This window comes from Poecilia reticulata, chromosome 3, assembly GCF_904066995.2.
Source record: "Poecilia reticulata chromosome 3, P_reticulata-male-v2, whole genome shotgun sequence".
NCBI lineage: Eukaryota > Metazoa > Chordata > Actinopteri > Cyprinodontiformes > Poeciliidae > Poecilia > Poecilia reticulata.
This window is the reverse complement of record NC_088832.1, coordinates 26,413,480-26,435,666: the sequence shown is the minus strand read 5'-3', so window position 1 is coordinate 26,435,666 and position 22,187 is coordinate 26,413,480. Positions and strand designations below refer to the sequence as shown.

General features: G+C 37.2%; 1 protein-coding gene across 2 annotated transcripts in view; it reads right to left on the bottom strand.

The window, feature by feature from the left end:
• cskl (c-src tyrosine kinase-like) overlaps window positions 1-21,310 on the bottom strand; it is a 42,536-nt gene extending 21,226 nt beyond the window's left edge. For both annotated transcript variants that reach the window (XM_008405516.3, XM_008405517.3), the window contains exon 1: window positions 21,080-21,310. The gene's annotated coding sequence lies outside the window, so the exon portion shown is untranslated. The remainder of the gene's footprint in view (window positions 1-21,079) is intronic.
• Between the last annotated feature and the right edge of the window lie 877 nt (window positions 21,311-22,187).

The window sequence follows — 22,187 nt, the reverse complement described above, 5'->3', positions numbered from 1 at the left end:
CTGATACATCACTGAAGAGAACCAGCTACTTAAAGATGACCTGTCCTTGAAAATAATATACCACTGAAGCACATTAAGTTTGCAGTTTCTAAAGAAAAATATTAGTTGTCCAAGATTTCTGGATTTCAATTTGCTGGATGATAATATAAAGCTGTGGAAAACGTCTTAAGAAAGTCAAACCCCAGGCAGAAATGTAGACCTGGAGCTTAAAATGGAAATGTGGTAAACCCTCAGACAAAAACATACAGCCAAGATTTTATTAAAACTATGGAAAACTGTGCAGCTGCTGAAGACGGTAAATTAGTAAGCATGTCTAGTAATAGTAACCTGTACTTGTTTTACACAAAAGACTTATAAAAATGTGGCTGTGTTCAATTTATTTTATTAATTTTAATTATAGACACATGGAGAAAATGTGTTTTAATTTGCTAATGCTAATTGGGACACTTTGTCCAGGTAAGAATTAAACAGCGATGGAATCAAGTGCATAAATGCTTTTTTTTTTTCCAGTTTTGAAACACAAGTCATGTTTTGCAATAGTCAAAATAAGCAAATGCTGGGCATACATATCACTCAAGTAGTAGACTTATTCCACTAAATGAGTCAAAACTTACATCCCCACCTACACTTTGTCAGACCATCACAAATATGGAGAGGACGAGTTGTGATAAAAGTATCACATCATACCATCTTATGATGTAAAGTCCTTTTAAGGACATGCTAAAAAGAAAACGTGTGAGCAGAGTTTTGTCCAGCTGCGTCAAGTATGGAATGACATGGTACTTCTCCTCCCCCACTTGTTGCTAGCTGAAAGAACGCTAGTAGACTCTTCCCTCACAAGAGAACCAAAGCCATCTAGTTTGAGAAAGAATTTGGGATCGTAAGACGCATCAAGTCTTTTCACTCAAGGTCATCATAATGCTGGTATTCCCTGCCAAGATCTGACTGCTCTGTGATCTGCTGACCTATACAAGGAAACACTTTCCTGACAAACAGATTATATTTATTTAGGACATAAAACCCCTTCATTTATTTCTAGACTGCAGGCAATTCAAAAAAGGTCATGTGGTACATGGAAATTTTAGTGCAGTAAAGTTTTAGTAAAGTCCCACACAAGCAGAGCATGAAGCTTTCACTGTAAAGTGTATTGGCAACAAAGAGAAAAGTGTGGAAAAATATGGAAATACGATCTGTCGGGTATGCAAATATTCAGTACAGGCTGACAATAAAATGCTTACAGGGCTGAGAGTTTGCACAGAGGACAGCTTGGAACTGTCAACAACAAATGACTCGTGGCTGCGTCAAATTTCCCTCTATGTAAAGCACTTGACAGTAAAGCTGCCTGCAGCAATAAAATCTGAAGATTTAAAAGAAATAAAAACTCCACAATATATTCAGGTTACTAATAGGTTGTTTTTCGATATATAGAGAAATATCCTTTTTGCAAGAACCTGCCAGATTTAGCATTTTAAATACAAAATGGGAGAAATTGTATTCAAAATGTAGAAAACTATTAAATTGGCCATAACCAGACTGCATTGTGCAACCCCTATTGTTTGCATGTTTTTATTTCTGATTTGCAATACAGTACACAGGGGCTTGTGTCAACCAGGAAGCAGGCTGTGGGAATAAGGGTCAAGATTTGGACATCCTTAGCCTCGGTGTTCTCAAATCTCTCTCACTCGCAGAGCAGTCTCCCATCCCAGCAGTCACTACGTCCACATGCTTCAGGTATCCCATAGCTATGATGTCTGGGGTTTAAAGTTGGACTAAAACTACATTTTTATGCAGCGCTGCTTCTTCTGTAAGTCAAAACAAAACTGCTAAATGATTTAACTGAAAGTACCAACAACATACTTTTAAATAGAACTGATAGAAAATGTAATTACTTAAACATTAAAATAAACAAATATATGTGCCCTAGTGTGGCACATACACGTAGAATAACAGCACAACGCTGCAAATTAGGAACAAAAACTAACATCATTAGCAAAGCAGAGAAATAAAAGGCAAGGCAACTATAATACAAACTCACAATTCTATACAACATATCCACCTATTACAACTAAATCCAAAAAAATTCAAAGTTAACGATGAGCATAAAGCTACACTTTCAAATTCAAGCTGAATAGTATCAGACAGGCATGAGAGAGTGAAATAAATTAAGAGATGCTCTTGCTTGCTCAGCCATGATGACTGTGGCTCTGTTTGCCATCTGCCACATCAAATGTTTCCAGCGACCATCACCTTTTTTTTTTTTTTTTTATTTAGCTGGACTGTTTTTTTTTCCCCCCTGACCTTTGTTTTATCATTTGTAGGATTCTGTAGCAACAGAAAGATAGCTTTGACCTTCTGGATTTTAATTATTTGGAGATTTTTAAACATTTATACTAAGTTCAAATATAGTCCAACACAACCTGAGATTTAGAGCAACAAACAAAGACATATGTCAAGGGTTTTTTTTTGTTTGTTTTTTTCACACATGGTGACTGAACATGGCTTAAAAAAAGAAGAACATGTCTTGACAAGACACAGTAACAATATTGACTACTTTACATAGGTTTATAATTCATACAAACAAAGATTATGTTGAGCTTTAAATCAGAAATTGCATCTAATTCCCATGAAATCTGAGCCTTGTACACCCACTGTGCTTGGAATGGAAGGACGACAAACTGTGGCTGCAGGCTATTCCACGTTGCTCTGGACATCTCAGGAATAATCTGTCTGTCAATGCGTCCCAGATCCCACAAAAGGCCTTTCAAAAACATCGCTGAGGAAATTTATTACAATGACAACATGAGCCTATATACTTTCCCTCTTCACATAGAAACAAAGTATCTCCTTCGCATTGTACCCAGAAGAGTAAGCTCCAAGTTAATGTTGTTTTCTTAATGCAGGTAAACCAATAACTCTGCAACTAATGTGCCTAAAACTACGAGGAGAATTTGTAATGTGTTGTAAAATACACATCTGATCAAAACAGTACTGCAGTAAATTCACAGTCCAGTTTAACTCAGTCCAGTTTGTAACTCTCTATACATTATGGTTTTAATACGTCCATTTCAAAACTATACAAATTCCTGTTATACCATGCCTGCCGTTAAAATAGCTTTTAATGACACGTCAGACTGCAAGTGGGGAAGTTTGGGCAATTTTACTTCAGACCATAGCGTACTCCTACTTAAGAGCAGCTGCAAGCTGAACTGTGTCACTTTTCCCCTTTAAAGACAAATAAAGTGGGAATTTTCCCAATACTAAAAGAAATGCAACCATAGGTTGAGTTAGGTTGTCTATTGGTGAACAGAAACATTGTTTATTTACTTGACAGGCTAACATCACATTACCAAACAGAAGAACAACGTACTGCAGGACGAAGATTTTTTTTCTCCTTCCTTTGCTGATTTCAACTTCTTCCACTGTTGTGTAGAGCTGACACGACCAGTCAACGTAAGTGATCATTAATGTCAAGTTTTAAATCAAATGCTTTAGTCGACACAGTCTTTAGAAAATGATCCTCATTTATGTAACCTTCAAAATGAGTGACAGCAGTTTTTCTCTATATTGTTGTAAAAGAAAAAAAAAAAACCCTGACAGCAGTCTGGAGCGGTACTTTAAAGAACATGGCTAATAAAGCGTCTGCTTTCATTGTGAAATGAGTCGAGTTGTAAAGAGTTTTAAATCTTGTCAAAGCTGAAGTGGAGGGGCTTCATGTAAGGTGATAATGAACAGGAGGACTGGATGCTCTGTAAGATTTAGTTTGAAACCAACAGGAGGATACAATACATGCATGACGGGGCTACCGACGAGCAGTAGAGACCTTAATATTCAGCTGTATTCTCCTGTAAATATTTGTTTATGGAAAGATGTGTCTGAATTAATCAATGTTCCAATTTTTAGCACATTCAGTCATGCAAACAATATTAAAATATCTCCTGCTTTGAGGAAAATGAATTTTCAATCTAAAAAAGAAAAAAAGTCGATAGATTAATAAGGAAAAGTCACTGATGTCAATCCCATTCCATTCAAGTGAATGTATAAAGCAAATATTTAAACCTTTTGCTGAAACGTAGCAAGAAAATAACATACTTGTTTTTGTTCTCAATGCAATAAAATAAAACTAGAAAAAATTCTTTATTACTAGATATTAAAGATAAAAAAGTATTATATTGTGATGTTTTTAGCAATAGTTGTAATGCAAAAATCTAATTATTAAGTGATATATTTTGAATGCTTGTTTTAATATCAAAGTAGAAAAATACCTGCTTACAGAACAAAAAAAGAAGAAAAACATTCAGATCAAAACTGACCCAATATCATTTTTTAATGACTGCTAAAGCAGTGCAGGAGTGAAAACTCTCCCACCACATGCAGGTTGAAAGGTGGGCAGACAGGGAGCAACCCTCCAGCCTGCCTCTCTGACGTAACAAGTGACAGGCCTGGGCTCGCTGCTGATGACAGATTACAAGAGCAGGGATGCAGGAAGCAGACGAAAGAAAGGAAGAGGGAGGCAGAAGAACCCGCCCACCCATTTCACTCACCCCCGGCCCTCTTTGAGCTCTGGGAGGCTCCTGGTGTGGAGAAAGCAGAGGGGGAGGAAGGGCAGTGATGGTTGCTTATTGTTTAAGCTCTGTGTGCCGCGGTTCCAGGCTCAGCACACGCTCATCCAGATCTGGCTATTTATATCCACACAATATCCATGCAGACAGAGGCAGGCTGCAGTTTTCATCATCGAATACATTACGGAGACACTGAACCGAAGGGTCTGCCTGCTGAGAGGATTTCCATTTTCTGATGATTTTACAGGATATCCCCTTTTATAAATGGAGAGTCTCTGTGTTTGCAGAGTTGTGAGCTGTTTTTTTTTGTTTTAAAAGCGTATGCAAACTAAAAATCTAAATTAGCTTATTAAGTCCTGATGAATATAGAAAAATTGGATTTCAATCCTGATCAGTTGAAAAACACCTGATTTAGGTCTTGAGACCAGGTCAGCCAATCTATACTGGTTGGCTGTAATGGAGCTTGAGCTAAATAAGAACAACAACAACTGATTTCACCACAAACAATAACAAAAACATCTAGTTGTTTTTTTTACTCGTCTTTTTCTGATATGGAAAAGAGCCATCTGCCAGGTGACTCTTTTCCGGTCATTTTCTACCGTAGACAACTGGTTGAACTGGCAAAAAAATTGAACCAAAGTCGACTTTAATAGATAGCAGGAAGGCTAAACATTTTACATGTAGCGGTTCTAGTTTGTTCTTTTAAGCCGTCAGCCAGTCTGTCATGGAAAATGCTGAAATTATAAAATTTTAATGGCAGTCACTTCTGCCATTAACATAAATAATTACAAAGGCCAGTCAACAGTGCGTCAATTAGCACTGTGCCTAGGTAGGAGCTTCCAAAGCTGCATTTTCTTTTGTATATTTTCATGTACAATAGGAAAAAAAAAACCTTGAATAAACAAACACTAAATAGTGAATAGACAGGAGTTCACCGCAATTAATTCTTAGTCGCTTCAATGTATTTCATGAATGTTAATTTCATTTTGTTGACAGTCCAAATCTATCTGGCAGAGATGTTGAAGGGACATAAAGCTTAGATACGTGGTGGCCAAAGTTAATGGTACCATCATCATGTAGAAGCAGCCAATAGTAAATAGTGTGTAAGTGTTTGGGAGATGACTGGATAAACTATTAATAAGTGTGAGACGCAAAGGGAAGCAGCGTTGCAGAAAGGCATGCAACAAGTGGATGACTGGAGACTAAACAAGCTTTTAGCCAAACTATAAATGTTTTTACCATGTGCATTGTGATGCTTTTGCACTTTCTTCAAGCAATATTATGAATACATTCAATTTATGGATCTTTGTGCCACATACAAAGTCTAAAATGACAACGTAATGATTTAAGTGTGCATTTCTAAAGCACCCAGTCAGCCTCTGTGTCCGATTTGCTGGAAGCTCAGTTTCACTTAAAATTCCTGAACACATCGCTCAACCTCCTCCCCCACAGTCAAAGACAAATGACAAAAACAGACTGTTTATCAGGTGATGTAGTGAAACTGAAAAATATATAAAGAGACCATCTCCAATTAGAGTTCTCAGTTTTACATTTCAGATTTATAGAGATGTTTTGGAAGTGTTTCTGCTCCAGCATTTTTGATTCAAAGGATTTAATTACCTCCTCAAAATGCCATCATATGAAAGGCTTGTTAATCAGTCAAGTGTGTGTTAGAAAGGAAACACTTAAAACATGTAAAACCGTGAGATTTGAGGAAGGGCTGGGCGATATTTAAGAAATCGTCTTGGAAATCTTTCATAAATACGATCCTCTTAATTTTTTATTGGCACCATGCTAAGGAAACTCTGTCTAGCTAAACTTTTTAATTGTTTTGCCCAAAAATTTCTGCTAATTGTATCTCCATCACAGTTAATGTTAACGCATGTTGTGCAACCTCAAACACTGTCCCCTGTGAAACATATCATATGGGGGACAAGGGAAATGAAGCACTTGAACAGTAAATACAAGAGAACGAATTGAGGCAAAAAAATTGCCTCAAGGATTTTTTTAACACTCATTGGAGTCATTTTTGGAACCATTCCAGCTTTAGTTTAAATGAAGCTCATAATCAGAGAAAATGGTCATGAACTTCATTATCGAATGGTGAGTAAGAAATTTATTCAGACATGTAAAACTGTTTAAATTCTGATATGTGTCCTGCTGCTTTGTCAGTATACCTATGCGTTTCTCGAAGTTCCTCTAATAAAGTAGACTACTTATTTTTAACCTAGAAACTACACCTTTTTTTAACAAAACATAGGAAGTGTTAATACGCTGCTATTCTGGGCTTTCCTTTCTAGAAACTTCTGCTGTTTATATCAGCTTTACGTTCAGGGTTGCACTGTCAGTGGCTTCCTGTCTCTGTCGCAGTTCATTAAGTATCACATAGCAGAATAAATACAGATAATTTAATTTAGTTTCCAGTCAGATTGTAGTTTTTATCAGCACTAACAAAACATGACATGTTTTGAAAAGCCTAATCTTTCAGTCCCTGATCTCTTAACACAGTTTAATGTTTTGGTATCTGGCTCATTTGTTCTATTACTGTGCTTAGGAGGCATTTTGGGGTTCTCGCAGTTGTTTAGCATATGTGCGGTCTGAATGTGGGTCAGACCATGTGCTATCCATTTTATAATGAGCTGTATAGCATACTTTTGCACCTGTACTAATTCTAATAAGTTTCATTCAAAAAGTTTAGCAAAACTCCTGCTTTGTTTTGTAACTCAACTTGTTAAAGAACATCTGCTTTTGCCTTATGTGGGAAAACAGCTGCAATTTGCAAATTCTGTCCTGCTGTGTAAAGGAGGGTCAGAGTCTGACTTACTGCTTGCAGCTGCAGTAGAGAGCAGAACATTATTAATGGGATGAAGAGAAGATTTTAAATATTGCCATATCATGTGCTGCAAATTCAAAAGAAAGTGGTATTAAGTCCAGTCATATCACCAGTCCCTTAAAGATGGATGCATACGCAGAAGTTGCTTAAACATTTTAGGGCTTGTGAAAAATAATAGAGGAAAAAAAAGCTAGAATACCGCCTGCTGCGGCTGCTGTTTTCATCGCCTCCCCTTCCCCTTTGATAGCTAAGCATGACAACTCCACCATTCAGAACAGAGGAGGAGATGAGGAGGCAAAGCACGACGATGGTGACACAAAGAATCTCATTAGAGGCAGCCACAGTGGGGTGCTGGTACAATATGGCAGCAGCATTAGCAGCAACTGCAGCTTCAAATCTCTTCAATAAAAGAAGCATTCAGTGGCAACAGAACAGACAGAATGGAGAAAAATCAGACTCAGTGAGCAGAGAAAGAGGCGAGGGAGGGAGAAGCTACAGGCTGGCCAGCAACTGGAATTGCAAATTGTCCTGGATCACTGTTGTGGCTCAGGAAAGGGATTATAGAGATTACCTGCACAGTAAGTAATCTCAAATTGAGAAAGAGATTCAATGTTTATACTAGCCGCCGAAAAAAGAAGGTAGATGCACGAGAGCAAGAGAGATGGAGAGTGGAGAGTACAGCGATGCAAGATGGAAAACGATATGAAAAAATGATGCTCACAGATGGAGAGGACAGAGGTTAGAGAAGCAAGGACACAGCAAGGAGGAAGACGAGTGAGGAGCATAGAGAGGTGGTGGGTGTAAAATGCATGAGACCGCTCTGCATCTGAGGCTCCTTAATATTAACAACAGTCGTCTGTCGCTTCCTGTGCCAGCTATGAATAATCCAGGCTCCACCCAGCAATGCCAACATGCTAAATTATTCATTCACAACCACAGACTAGCATTAGCGCACACTGTGGAGCACCCTGTGGGGCGCATGCACATTTCCCGGCTTAGAATCAACAACATGCGTGTGTTCACATGCTGGAGGCATTTGCGCGCTACATGCATATTATTAAAAGACAGTTCTTTTACCATTTCTGACAAATTACTTTTTAAACTTCCAAAATTAATGATGTCTTTAACATGTAAAGACAACTAAAATTAAACAGCTTGAAACAAAGGATTTGATACACACATTTGTCATTTCTTCCATCTTGGTATGCACGGTAAACAGCAGAACCTCTAAAATTATTATGCTACTTCAGTGGTTAATAAACACAACCAAACTGTTCAGATTCAGAATTAAAAGTCACCTTAAAAATAACCATTTATCACTCGTTACTGATTCAGCCGCAATAGAACAACCCAAGAGACGAAACTAACTAGGTCACTCTTTTCTTTCCTAGTCTACATTAAAAATGGAGCCTAATTATCTCGGAGGAAAACTGTCAGAATTAACAAGCCCAATGTTTTGTTTTTTAGCTTTGTTGAAGATCTTGGGGTGAGAGTGTGTGTGTGAGACTCCAAACTAAGCACTTTGGTCACATCACATCAAATTACGACAGCAAAGCTTTGATCAACTTCACGACTTCTGCAACAACCACACAGCAAGCCAGGAATTACTAAACAAAACTAAACTCAAAATAAAAATAAAAATAAAAAAGCTCTAGGTAATATTCTGAGCTTCTTTTCACAAGTGAAACAAGGTTTGAGGAGTGAGAGACCCCTGGATGCACATAAAGAAATATGCACGTAGCACAGAAGACATTTTGCTAATGCAGGGCTGCTGTTTGCAGAGGCAGCAATCTGCATATCCTGCCTGCAGAGAGAAGTGCTCAGGGAAATCTTCAGTGAAAGCCTAACACAATGTGTGATGATAGCCCTGTTCACTTCTAGCTCAGGTTATTGAAACAAAGCCTTAGAGGTGACAATATTCACACAAATTCTGATAAACTATAAACAGACAAAATCCCCAGATGACACCAAAATTATACATCAAGTATGAGATTATATATGTGGAAAAAAATGCTACAGTTTCATGGGATCCAGTGAGCTGGGGTGTGCTGATGCCCCCTCCCCAGCCAGTGCGCCTCTCTACTAGCACTGCAGGCCTCCGCACGTTGCCCCATCATCTGAGACGTTTATACTTTGACTTCTGTTCTAGTTTCCTGTCTATGGTGTAGAAACATGGGACCACTGGATGAATTTAACACAAGAATCCAAAACAAAAATGCATAGCATCATCTAATTACATGTATTTAAAAACAGAAAGGTCCACTCCCTCTAACACTCAATAAAAAGGCCTTTAAAATGTAGAAACAGTCACATTTCTGTAGCTTTGGAAAATAGCTTTTAAAAACCTTGGTATACAGCTTGGCATTAGTGCACAGTTCAATGCTAAACTGTACTAAGGAAAAGATGTTTGATGAGTTTATAAGTTGTTTCTAGCACACAAATAAAATAAAATAAAATAAAAAAACTGCTTCAAAGATGAGCTGTAAAATGATTGAAACCCCAAAATGAGAAAGATTCAAGGCTGCTATAATGTTTACATTTTGATCATCATTTTCCTGCTACTTTTAGATAAAGCCATATTTTCTAAATGCATTAATGCATACATTTAGACAAAAGTAGGTACACGATTATAAAATATTGCATCTCAGTTTTGTATGCATTGCAATTAACTTGTACAGAAAATTACAAAAATATGACAACAATGTAATGTTTTGATAGTAAAGTGTGCAAAAGTTAATTATGGAGCTCAATATGTATAGCATAATATAAACTCAGCTGAATGGAACAAAATTTAATCCAAGCAGCCGACTTCTGATGTAAAAACAGCATCAAAGCCCTTTAAGTGACCAGCAAAGAAATCATATACTAAAACATTCAGAAGGGATCTGGAGAAAATTGCTTTACAGAGTGAGGTCAGATAAAGCCCCTCTTACAGTACTAACGATGCACACCCTGACTGAAGTGCTCCTCATTTGGCACAGATCAGAAAAATTAATTCACAGGCTAACATTTATCCAAGCTGCCTCTATGACAACATGAATTAGTAGCTAGGGAGTGTCTGCATGTTTTAAATGTTTGAGACGGTACTACTTTCCCAAGAGACCGAAGAGGCTTTACAGAAACTTGAGACGAGAAGCTTTATCTTCATTCGACGACATCAGCAAATGGTCTGTGTGTACGGGTTGCATGTCACGGAAGAGTGAACTCTAAGTACCTAAATTATACCCAAGCAAACTGCATCATTGGCTGTCGCTTTCATTCACCATTCAAAATCAAAAGGTGGTTCAAAGATCAGCAGACACAACTAACATGCCTTCATCAGACAAGGGGGTACACTCAGCACTCACTGGGTTAGAACAGAGGTCTCAAACTCCAGTCCTCCAGGGCCGGTTAGCTTCAACTCTTAGACGTTTCTACTTCAGCACACCTGGCTCCAATATTGGCTCATTAGCAGAGCTCGGTAGAGCTTGACTGCTGCTAGTGACGCAATTTTGTCAATTAATTCAAGTGTATAGGACAAGGAACACATCTGAAAGCTGCATTTTCTGACCACTGGGTTAGAGACAGAATATGTCACCAGTCCACCACACAGGACACACAATCATGCATGCACACATTTAGCTAGTTTGGTTGGTTATATTGGTCTCTATTGGGGTGGAAGTTGGAGTACTTGAAAAGAACCCATTCAAGCAGACCATGCCAAGTCGATCCAGAAAGACCAGATTCCTGGATTAGAACCCAGAACCTTCTTATTGTAAGGCAACACTCCTACCAACTGCTTGAATGTACTGCCCAGATTGACATGTATTCAAAACAAATTCAACAGAGTAGTTATGTTTCCATCCAGTTGTCATAATTTTGAGTGAATAACAAAAAAATAAGAAAAAGAAAATGCACATTATACATGTTTCCATCGATTGGTTTGGAGAAAACCAGCCAGGCTTCACAGGTTCTAATGTCATCACGTCGCTACTCGTGACTGTAGTAAATCAAGTGTAAAGGTTGCAAACTACCAGAAAAATGGAGATTCCTCCCATCTGAGCTGGAGGTGTGGACTTAAATTTTTTTCTGACTTTTGTGCCTCTTGTAAGGCACAGACACACCTGCGGATGGAAGTATCGCACCACTCCCATCACAGCCTCTGGTGACTCTCGCTGACCACTCCAGGCCAACAGTCCTCCCCTCTGTGCTGAGATTTGGACACCACCAGTAGATGGGAAAGTTTGCTGCATCAGAACTTACTCAGCAAATGCGTTTCCATCTCCCATTTTAACTTTTTTTTTTCTCAAAAAAGCCAAAAAATACAGCAAAGGACCATCAAAACCTTTTTGCAAAATTGAGGAAGTTAATTTGAACTTTGCCATTTCCATCAAAATGTTCTAATGTGACACTTGAAAAATCACAAAGCACATCTAGACATTCATGAGATATAGCATACATAACTTCAAACAACTGCAGAACATCAATAGAGAAATAAAGAGGAAGTCCAGAGTCTCCCCGTCATCGCCATCACTACTGATTTATTTCCACCGTAGGATTACCAAAATAACTCAGCTGAGTTTAACACATCTTTAAATGGAGAAAACGCTCTCTTCCTGCTGACTGCATTGTTTTCCTTATACTTCCCTGACTAGTATGAGTATAAACCACATGAGTGATCATGTCAGCATTTGGTATGATAGTGCACAGAATAACACAATGTTACAGTGAAACCAACTACAGCAAACGTCCACATACACAGGAAAACATGGCAATAGTCTTATAAAGGAAACCAATGACATGACATTTGTTTGGGAGGGGATTTTCTGTTTAGGCATCAAAAAGTTTAAACTGAAAAGTCCATTGTTAATATTATAAATGTGTCACAAAAACAACAAAATACAAGAAACAGATGAACCAAATAACACCTCACATGTAGGTATCGCTATTAGTAAAGTATAGATTGGTACAGTTTTAAAAAAGTACTTAATGCATTATCTGGATTCTAACATCATTGCTAGAATACCAGCAACAGTCAAGCAGCAAGTTATGGAACGTAAGATTTAATGAATAGCTTATCATTTCTGAAGACACTTTGAGCAGACAAGCTGTTGAAATGTGGAAAACCTCAGCAGCTAAAAGCAAAACAAACAAAAAGCTCTAGTTTAGCTATGAAGCAAAGATATCTTTGTGGGAATAGGTAAGTGATTTGAATCAATTTGGTATTACTCTTTTAGTAACTGTAAAAAAAACAGCATATGAAGTAATCAGTTATAAGAATCCAAAATAAATGCAAGTTGGTTAGCAACATAAACTTAACTAAAGTTTTAAAATGTTATAAAATTTTCTGTTAGCCTGTTTGGTTTAAAGCCCGTTTATGAGTTGAAATCTAAATTGCTGAGTGACTGTTTTCTACCAGTGAATGTAGCCTGGGGTAGGCATACCTGTCCCTCCCTGGTTTTTGGTGAACAATGTTTTTTCTCGTTCTTACAAAATAAATTTAATTGGATGTTACAACAAAAAATGTTTTTTTTAGATAAAACCATTAGTGTAAGGTGATGTTTTTAATGTTGGCAACATACGAGATGTTAGAGAAGAAGTTTTAAATTAAATTTAGCTAAAAACTTCATGTAAATAGTGTATACTCAAAAATCACACTGAGAATTATATGCCCAAATCTGACCATAACCATGTCCACTGTCTTAGTATAGTGCTGGAAAAAACTTAATACAACTTTACTATTAATTTCAATACAAGATATTATGTAAACAGATTTCTACCATGTAAACTTCTTAAAATAATGTGTCAAAATACTAGTTTTTGTATTACACTCTCTTTGGCCTAGTCAAATGTACAAAAATGATCTATTCCTTTCTTTTCTATTGAAACCTATGTGATAGTCCTGTAAAATACACCCTCAGTTTAAAACGAAAGTTAGCTTCCAGTCACAACTGGCATAAAACAATAAGGAAATCCTCTCAACAAGGAGAACATCTGAGTTGGCCAAAGTACAGTCTCTCTTATCAGCATTACTCCACATGGAAAATAATTAACTCTGATGTCTAGCGTGTCAACGGGCAGCCAAACACAAAGCAGAGGTGTTAAACATTAATGTTGTCTTTTAGTACTTTTTTTTAAATGTCGGTGAGAATCAGAGAGAGAAGCAGAGTTGACATCTTCAGTCATTTCTGTAAGATGATGGGAGAATCAGGCTAAATTTTTTTAAGATTCTAAATGTTATTTTAATTTATAAATTTAAATACATAAATTCTGCTATGGTCATAAAAATTTAGAACTGTCATGACAACAAACTCTACATGGAGATGATTGCATACTCTGAATAATAAATGAGTGTTATTCAGAGTATGTATTGTTGGAATAATTTTTTTAAAACTATTTTTCCACTATTGGTTTCATAGGAGAAGGAAAATACAGAAAATCAATATTGTTTAAAATATAAATGATTCATGTGCTGTTTAGGGATAACATTGCTTTGGCTATTTTGACTGGTGTACCTTTTATAAATCACTTGTATCATTAACATAATGAACACCACACAATGAATAAATGGAAAGTTCATATGAAATTACCCTTTTAGTTTGAAGCCATAGTGGTTAGTGGAATAACATGGAAGAGTATCATTAAATAAATGCTGAGGATTTCTGGTTGAGTTCTGAAATATTACAACTCTATATCCAACTTACAGAAGACACTGACCGAAAGAAACCTGTTAGTTCATATTAGGGACGTACTCAAAATACCAAGCTTACAAGCTCCAAAAACTCATACTTTCCTCTCCACAGACATTTTGAAAAAGACATAATCTTTATTTAACCGGACCGTAAGTTCTGTATGAACCTACAAAACAATAACTACATAGGAATAATATGTTTTTCCTTATTACATGGGCGGTTAGAATCTACTAAGACCAGTAGAAAAGATGTTCTTTACATTAAAAAAATGTGTGATTCCCCAAATTCCCACTCCCAAATATCTTCAGTGTTGAAAGAAGGAGCAATAACATTTCTCATTTTTCTTTTTTTTACAGCATTTCAGGAGCGAAATCCAAAAATAGGTGTAGATTAAAAATTAAAGAAACGAGTCAAAACAGTCATGAAATGTTAATGCAGTGATTTCTTCCCCTTTTCATTTCCCTTAACCTTTCTAATTTCATCCTTGCTAGAATGCCAGCAGAAGTGAAGCAGCAAGATTTGATCAGAGAAATGGGATGTAAAGCTGCTTGAAATGCTAGTTTCTAGAAATGTTACAAAGTTTAACATCGCTTTCTCTGTCAGGAGGTTACCAGTGGGAAACTTCTACTGCTTGAGGGTGAAACACTGAAACTCAGGTGAGCTGGTAATAGAGTCCTGGCCATCAAAAAGATCCCCAGGCAGCTACAAGATAGACTGAGCAGGGAGTGTACTTGTAAGTATTTTTCTGCACAAGATTTAAGTCACACTACTCTGCTGTGCAGCATGATTTCCTGAGAAGGAGTAGTGGTAAAATATATTCTGTCCCCAGGTTGGAAAAGCACGGCTCAGCTTTCAAACTTTAAAATGTTTTTCACAAAGCCACTGTCTAAAAAAAATAGCAGGACTGGTTGTGGTTAAAACAAAACTATACCACGTCATGTGTAGGTATCACATTTAGTGAGGTAAGGACTAGGGCTGTGTAATAATATCGATTTTGTGATATATATCGATATTTTCTTTCCTATAAAAAAAACCCGATATTCATCCGGAAGTATCGTAACATCCAACTGCCACCTTGCTCACTCACTACTTGCTGAGGCAGGAGAGTGATTAGGTCATCAGGCTTAGAGTGATTCCTTCAGATGTTAAGTGTCAAGGTTAAAAAGGTATCAAACTATTCAGAGCTGGGTACTTGGTGCACTTTATTTACTTTACAAATGCATGTAAGCTACAGTTTGTACTGTTTCAATTAAAAGAAACCCGTTTTCTCACCACTTCTTTAATTCATTTTGTCCAGCTGTCAACTTTAAGTCTGTGTCCATGTCCAACTAGAGCCAGGTATTGTATAGTTGGTGCTTTTAATCAGTTTTCAGTTAAATTAATTAAATCCAACTCTATAACACTCACAAAATGTCACCAAAATCACTCTGTCCCTCTAAAATCTTTCAGAAAATCGCAAAAGTGTATTGAATTGTATCGTCTGCTCAATATGCAATATATATCGTATCGTGAGCAGAATATTGTGTATCGTATCGTATCGTGAGATTATTGTATCACTACAGCCCTAGTAAGGACTGGTTACAGCTACAAAAAGTAAAATGTTGTCCTACTGAGGCAGACAATATGGCTAATTAACAGGTCAAGTCACTTCTTAGGCTCAAAACATTATATATCAAATCAGACTGATGTTTCTTCAAAGCATATGGACATCTATTTAAAGAAAAATAACGAAGACATTATTAACAGTCTGCTGGCTCTCTGATATTTTTGCTGACAAAGACTTCAAATTTAATCTCACAAATTGAGACTAAATTAAAGTTTGACTAATGATGCACCATTCTGCTAGACAGTGGTTGAAATTGATCAGTTTTTACCCTGATCAAAGTTGTCCAACAAAAATCCACTCCTTTTAATAAAATGCTCCATCCTTTTACTCCAGCTATTTGATTCTAAGGCACTTTATCAAACACGAACAACAAAGTAAAAATGGTGGAGACAGTAAAAAATTACATACCAGCCAACAACAAACTAGAACAACTAACCTGATTATCTAGTTGAGAGAGCAACATGCTGTGCACCCCGAGGTCTGCCTGCAACCTCATTATATCTGCTTCAGGTTCGGTCTGGTTTAACAGCTTTGTTACTTTAAAGACATACTACCAGCTTTAAAAATATTAAGCCTTTAAGTGTTTCTGGAAAGAAGGCTTTCAATGTTTTATTTATTTTTTGATCTGCTCATGTCTCAGAACCTGGAAACAAATTTCCCTGCACAGCTGGACTGACTCACAGTCATTATGAATGTTTAATAAATTTACATTTTTTGCGCAATAACTTCTAGAAGAAAACTATTGAAAGCTAATTTTATGTTTTGTTGTTCATGAAAGAGAAGACATTTTGTGGTAACCAATGAGTTTCCTAATAACTGTTAATCCCATGCAGTCAGAGAGGTTTATAATTTTTTACTCGGCATCAGTGTTTTCTTCAGATTTTATAAAAGTACACAATTGTTAGACACCCATTTGTGGAAGGTTGTTGTTTATTAAAATGTAGTTAGGTTTTCAAAGTATAATTTATCTGCTTTGTGTAGTAATTCAGCGAATTGGTTAAACAGAATTACACTGGATCATTTTATTTTCTCTAAAATCAGTGAACCACACTGCTTTGTGAGACAGAGGTGAATTGTGTACTATCATTATTCCAGGCCAGGGAATATATATCTTTATAGGAGGATATAAAGATATGTGTATTGTATCAGATGCTAGTCTTTATATATTGTAGTACTTAGTAGGATAAAGTTTTAAACAAAACTTTATATGGTTGGTCAGAACAACAAAAATCTGGATCAAAAACTACAAATAAAATGTATAGATGCGTAATCTTTACAGGGCTGTAAGGAAGCTGGCAGCAGCCTAAGCACAATGCATAAAAATTGCGATGGAGATTGGTTTTGATTTACTCACATTTCCCCCTTTCCTCTGTTTCTTTTCCATCATCATGATGTTTTCATCAATATCTGCGAACTTTAATATTACAGGCAAATCATCTACAGCAGTTGTGTGGCATCCGGGATAGCAAAAGTTCATCCAACTGGTCAAATGTGCAAGTTGTGCAGAGCAATCTGAATATGACAGGCTATCGAATATTGCATCCAAGCAGCCAGTAGCAATATTAAAAATGCTTGCAAAAAGACTTTAATAACGACTGAGATTTGATTTATTCTGCAAATTTGCAATAATAGGTAGATTTTTATTTTCAAACAAAAATCCTTTTCAATTTTCTCACCATGTAATAAAGTAAAGCCAGAATATGTTTCCCTAGGTGAACATAAAGGGAGAATAAAAAAAACAATCATGTTTATTGTGAACTAATTTAACTCACAAGTGCTAATTTTTGAATGATACTTGTTGTGCTTAACATGTACATTTTCATCCCCCAAAAATCAAAAACTGATATACAAATGATCTTAACTGCACAGTCCCTGATGTGAACTCATGTTGGTATGCGGCAAAACAAACAGAAGACAAGAGGGTTATATGGGAAACAGATTGGAGACCAATGAAATAGACCATAATTCACAGAATGTCGATAAAGAAACTATTTAGAACCTCATAAACAGGGGAGTGCAGTTTTAATGTATGATGCATCTGTTTCTGAAAGAGGAAGCAGTGCAGGTGCAGAACGTATGTCAGTTTTCATTTCCTTTACAATTCCTACTCAGGTGGACCATGACATGCTTTCCCACTTTGCATGTTACAAGGCCCATAATAAAAATGCATCACCCATAATGAGCATGTTTCTTATCAGACACCGAACTCTGCACGCCTGGGTGAGAGACTCACGAGCTGTCTTTTATTTAAACTTTGGTGCTGAATGCATCTATGTAGCGTGACACAGAGCTAGCAGGGTCTACTATATACTTTCTGTAATATAATGTTGCCCTTAAATACCTGTATCCTGTTAGACTGTACATGAGAATCTCCAATAAATCTGTCCTCTTTTATTGCCATCGCTGATAATAAAAGATGAAGAAACATGTCGGGGGAGGGGGTGAAAACGTGGAGGTCAGCGGGCCTTGGATGGTTTTCAAATGAGCAATGAGACGGATCCTGTGCAGACAGAGGAGCCATTTCTTCTCTGTTGAGCACATAAGCCTGCCTCAAAGCTTAACATGAGACAGCAACACTGCTATTCACAGAGACAAGCTCTCTGCCCTCCCTCAAAATGGATTCAGAGCTAATTAAAAGACGGCCAACGTGAGGCTTTTAGAGCAGTCTTGTGCTGCTGGCCGCACCTCAACTGGACAACTCTCACCTGATGGGGAGTCAGCGAGGATTACTGGCAAAGAAATGTGTGACAAGCGGCACAAAGTGGTGTTCACAGGGTCCGTCTGAAATGCTTCAGCCTCGTGGGTCAAGCACTACAACCTGAAAGCTTCTTGAAACTATAGCCTTTTGACAAGAACCACAATAAAACACAAAAACATAATAAACGGCAAGATATCCGAGCACACGGCTAGCAGTTCAGCCCTGACAGATCTGGCATATGGATTGCTAACATGTTGCAGTCTGGTTCACCAGATTCCTCAGAGGATAATGAATGCCAAGCCAAGCCCCTACCCTCTCCAGACAATCATGGGAACAGATTTCTCTAATAAGATACCCACAGCTCTCATCATCAGCTCCCACTTAACCAGCACAGAACAAGCTGATGACATTTCATTTCACGATTTAGGCATGAGCCTGTATCAAGGTCTACCAAGGTTTTGTGGAGGTACGGTTTCAAAACTGCTATACATCTGATCTAAATGGTTTCTATTAGAGATTAGAGATTCACAACACGCTCTCAAATTCCAGAGACTGGAATCGGACAATTATGCCTCAATTGGCAGGTGAAAATTTTTTTATGAAAATGTTGATGTTTCTATTCTATTAAAAGCATCAAAACTAAGAACTTCCACAATTTGGGTCTACAGACACTTATCTGTATGCTCTTACAAGCACTTTTTTAGGTTAGTTAAAGTCAGAGAAAAACTTAAGAACCTATGTTTCTGCATAAATAGTAATTGTTCAAGTCCTTCGTTTTCTGTTAGATTAAAAGTTACAATTGGAATACCATTTTTTCTTCTTTTGCATGATTTAGTCCTTTGAAAACACAATTAATTAAAATGGGAATCAATCTAACACATAATTGGCTGATCAAGTCAAAAGAAAACTAGACAACTGTAAATCATTACTGATACAAATTTGTTAAAAAAGTATTATTGATTGCACTTTAAAAATTAGGTATCTTTATGTTATGAGAGGTAAAGTTTAAACAATAATGATTTCTTGGTTAATGTCAAGTTGTCATAACAAAGACATTTTGAATAATGTCAACTTTGTATTAAAAGGATCATAATTTACCGAATGACGCTTTATGACAACAGTCATAAATATTCATGAAGGTTTATTCATGTTCATGACAGGTGTTATGTCATGTTTATGAAAGTGTCATGACAGTCTTATTCAACCCCCTTCAAATAAAGTGTTACCGAGTTTTGTTTTGGTTGTTTTTTTTTTTTTGTTTGTTTGATTTTTTTTTTTTTTTGTCAAGAGTTCAATTAAAAACAGAGCCAAGTCAGTCACTTACAAGCAACATGCCAATCTAACCAGACATTCAAGACTAATGCCAGAATTGATGGTTGGTCAAACCTGCAGAGGCAACAAGATCTGAACAGGAACTATGGTCAAATCTGACCTACCACAAAAACGACAACATGCTAGATAAGAAGCGCAAACACTGAGATAACACACTAATCAGAAGAGATGTACCCTGAGAACAGCCCAACACTAAAGATCAGGACCCGATTAACCTGACAGTCCTCACCTAAATTTCTCTGGAACTATGTGTACAGTAATATTACACCAATACACATGAATTATTATTGTCAGTCCTGTCATGGCTTGTACAAATATGTGCGTTTCAACATATCCGACGTGTACCTCGATGAACTGAAAAAGCTAAACAATGTAAAATTTGCAGGGACCCAGAAGTGTAAAAATAAAATAAGTGTAAAAATAAAATAAGTGTTTGCCAGTATCTTAGTGTGCCACGTTTTAAATGGACGGAGCGATTCATTTTATTCATCCATGCTTTACAGAAATGATCAAACCGTAAACACAAGATTGTTTCATTTATCTGCTGCTGAAGCTTGCAGTTGTCAAGTCAGAAGAGACCCATAATATGTGTAGCAGTGCACAACCACAAAAGGTTGAGGTTTAACCAGATTCTAGCTCTACGTTAAAGCTACTAAATATATTGTCGGACATGAGTTAATCAGGCTAAAAACGAAGTAGTAAATCTCAATATTTACATATTTAAAGTGAACAGATTTGTTTACTTTAATTCTCTCTCTAGCTAAACCTCAGTAAGCAGTTCCTCCCCCTTTGTTCCAGAATGCCAATTTATTTTACCCAGAGCTTTATGAATGGTGTTCCGAGAAGAAAATTCTACAATTGAAAATCTTAACTTGTCCGAATATGGAAGCAGAGGCTAGGAAAAAAAGGGGGTGACTCAGTGGTTTGGGGTGCAACTACTGAAACGCCAATGACATAATGGTCATTAAAATAAGCACATAGAGGAGACATAAAAAAAAATTATTTGCTTTGTGTGCGGGTGCTTGTTATTATATTGCTAACCGTATTAGCAGACACAAAGAAAATGTAAAACCTGGTCAGACCTACCATACATCTGAACTACTGTCCGATAATGGATCCTGCGACGATACTGACCATTGAGCAGCAGCTAACGCTAACGCTGAGCGAGGTTTAAGGTTAGCCCGGCAGAGCAGTGGTTTGTCTTGGATCATTTCTCCCCACACTGTTTGGGAAATGTAAGCTTAACACCAAACCATTGAGATTAAACAACATTCCGTGGAGAGCTGCCCCTGAACCTCCCCCTGGTAAAACGCTGCAGCTGCAGGAGCAGCAACAGCAACAAACAGAGACAAAACAGTCACTGCGCTGTGGCCAACTCACCCAAAAGATACCGCTGAGGTGTCGAGCAGATGCGGCTGGAGGTTAGCGATAAACGCCCATCAGTGAAGCTTCTGCGGTTTGGGGGCATCCAGTTTTCGCGGGGCTAATGTCGGACAATCCGAAACGTGGCTTTGCTTTGACGGCTTTCTGTCCCCTGACTGCATATGTGTGTGTTGTGTTTGTGTGTGTCTACCAGGCCTGCTGCTGCTGGAAGGAAATGGGCTCCTCTCCGTCACCGAGACGCGCATGCGCATGCAAGCAGAAACAGAACCGAGTGAACGGTGTGTGAGCGCAACCTCGTGGCCAACAGGTGAGCGTCAACTGATGGCAAACTTGTTACATGGTTTTAAAACGTTTGTTATGCAGTTCCAGCTAAAAACAGTGCATCATTTTGAAGTGGAAGGAAAATAATGCATTATTATTATTATTATTATTATTGTTATTATTATTATTATTATTATTATTATTATTATTATTATTATTATTATTATTATTATTATTATTATTATTATGTTAACATAGACTTAGAATCTGAAAATGGGGCTGTTCAGGAATATTTACTCTTATGCTTAAACAAAATCCACAATCCACTGCCACACAAAGAGAAAGAACACCAGACAGATTTTAAAACAATACCAGTGAACACTTATTAGTCCAGCTCTCAAATATGGAAAAAGTATTACAAAACCCCAAACGTTCTCTGGATGAGCTGCATTTACCCCACAGCTCAGGTAGGAAATGCTACTGACTAAATGTCTTCCAGAAATTCAGCTTTTAAGTAAAAGTGACAAGAAATAATTAAAAAAAACTATTGTTGAAAGAAATCCATCATAATTCATGCCTCAAACCATGATGCCCTGGTCATCTATGGTGTACATTTTAGGACATTCACACGTCTCAGGAAATCCTCCTCATCTGAAGCAGTTAAAACAAACTGTCTCAGATTTCTTTAATCTGTCCCATTAGTGTCCATCTATTATTGCTTCTGGGAGAATCCAGAGAAAAATAACTGATATTGTACCAGTTTTACCACTTGCTTTATTCAAGGCAAATTAAATTAGCCTTGAATAGAGAAATTTCTAACCTATTCACTTGAAATTGTTTTATT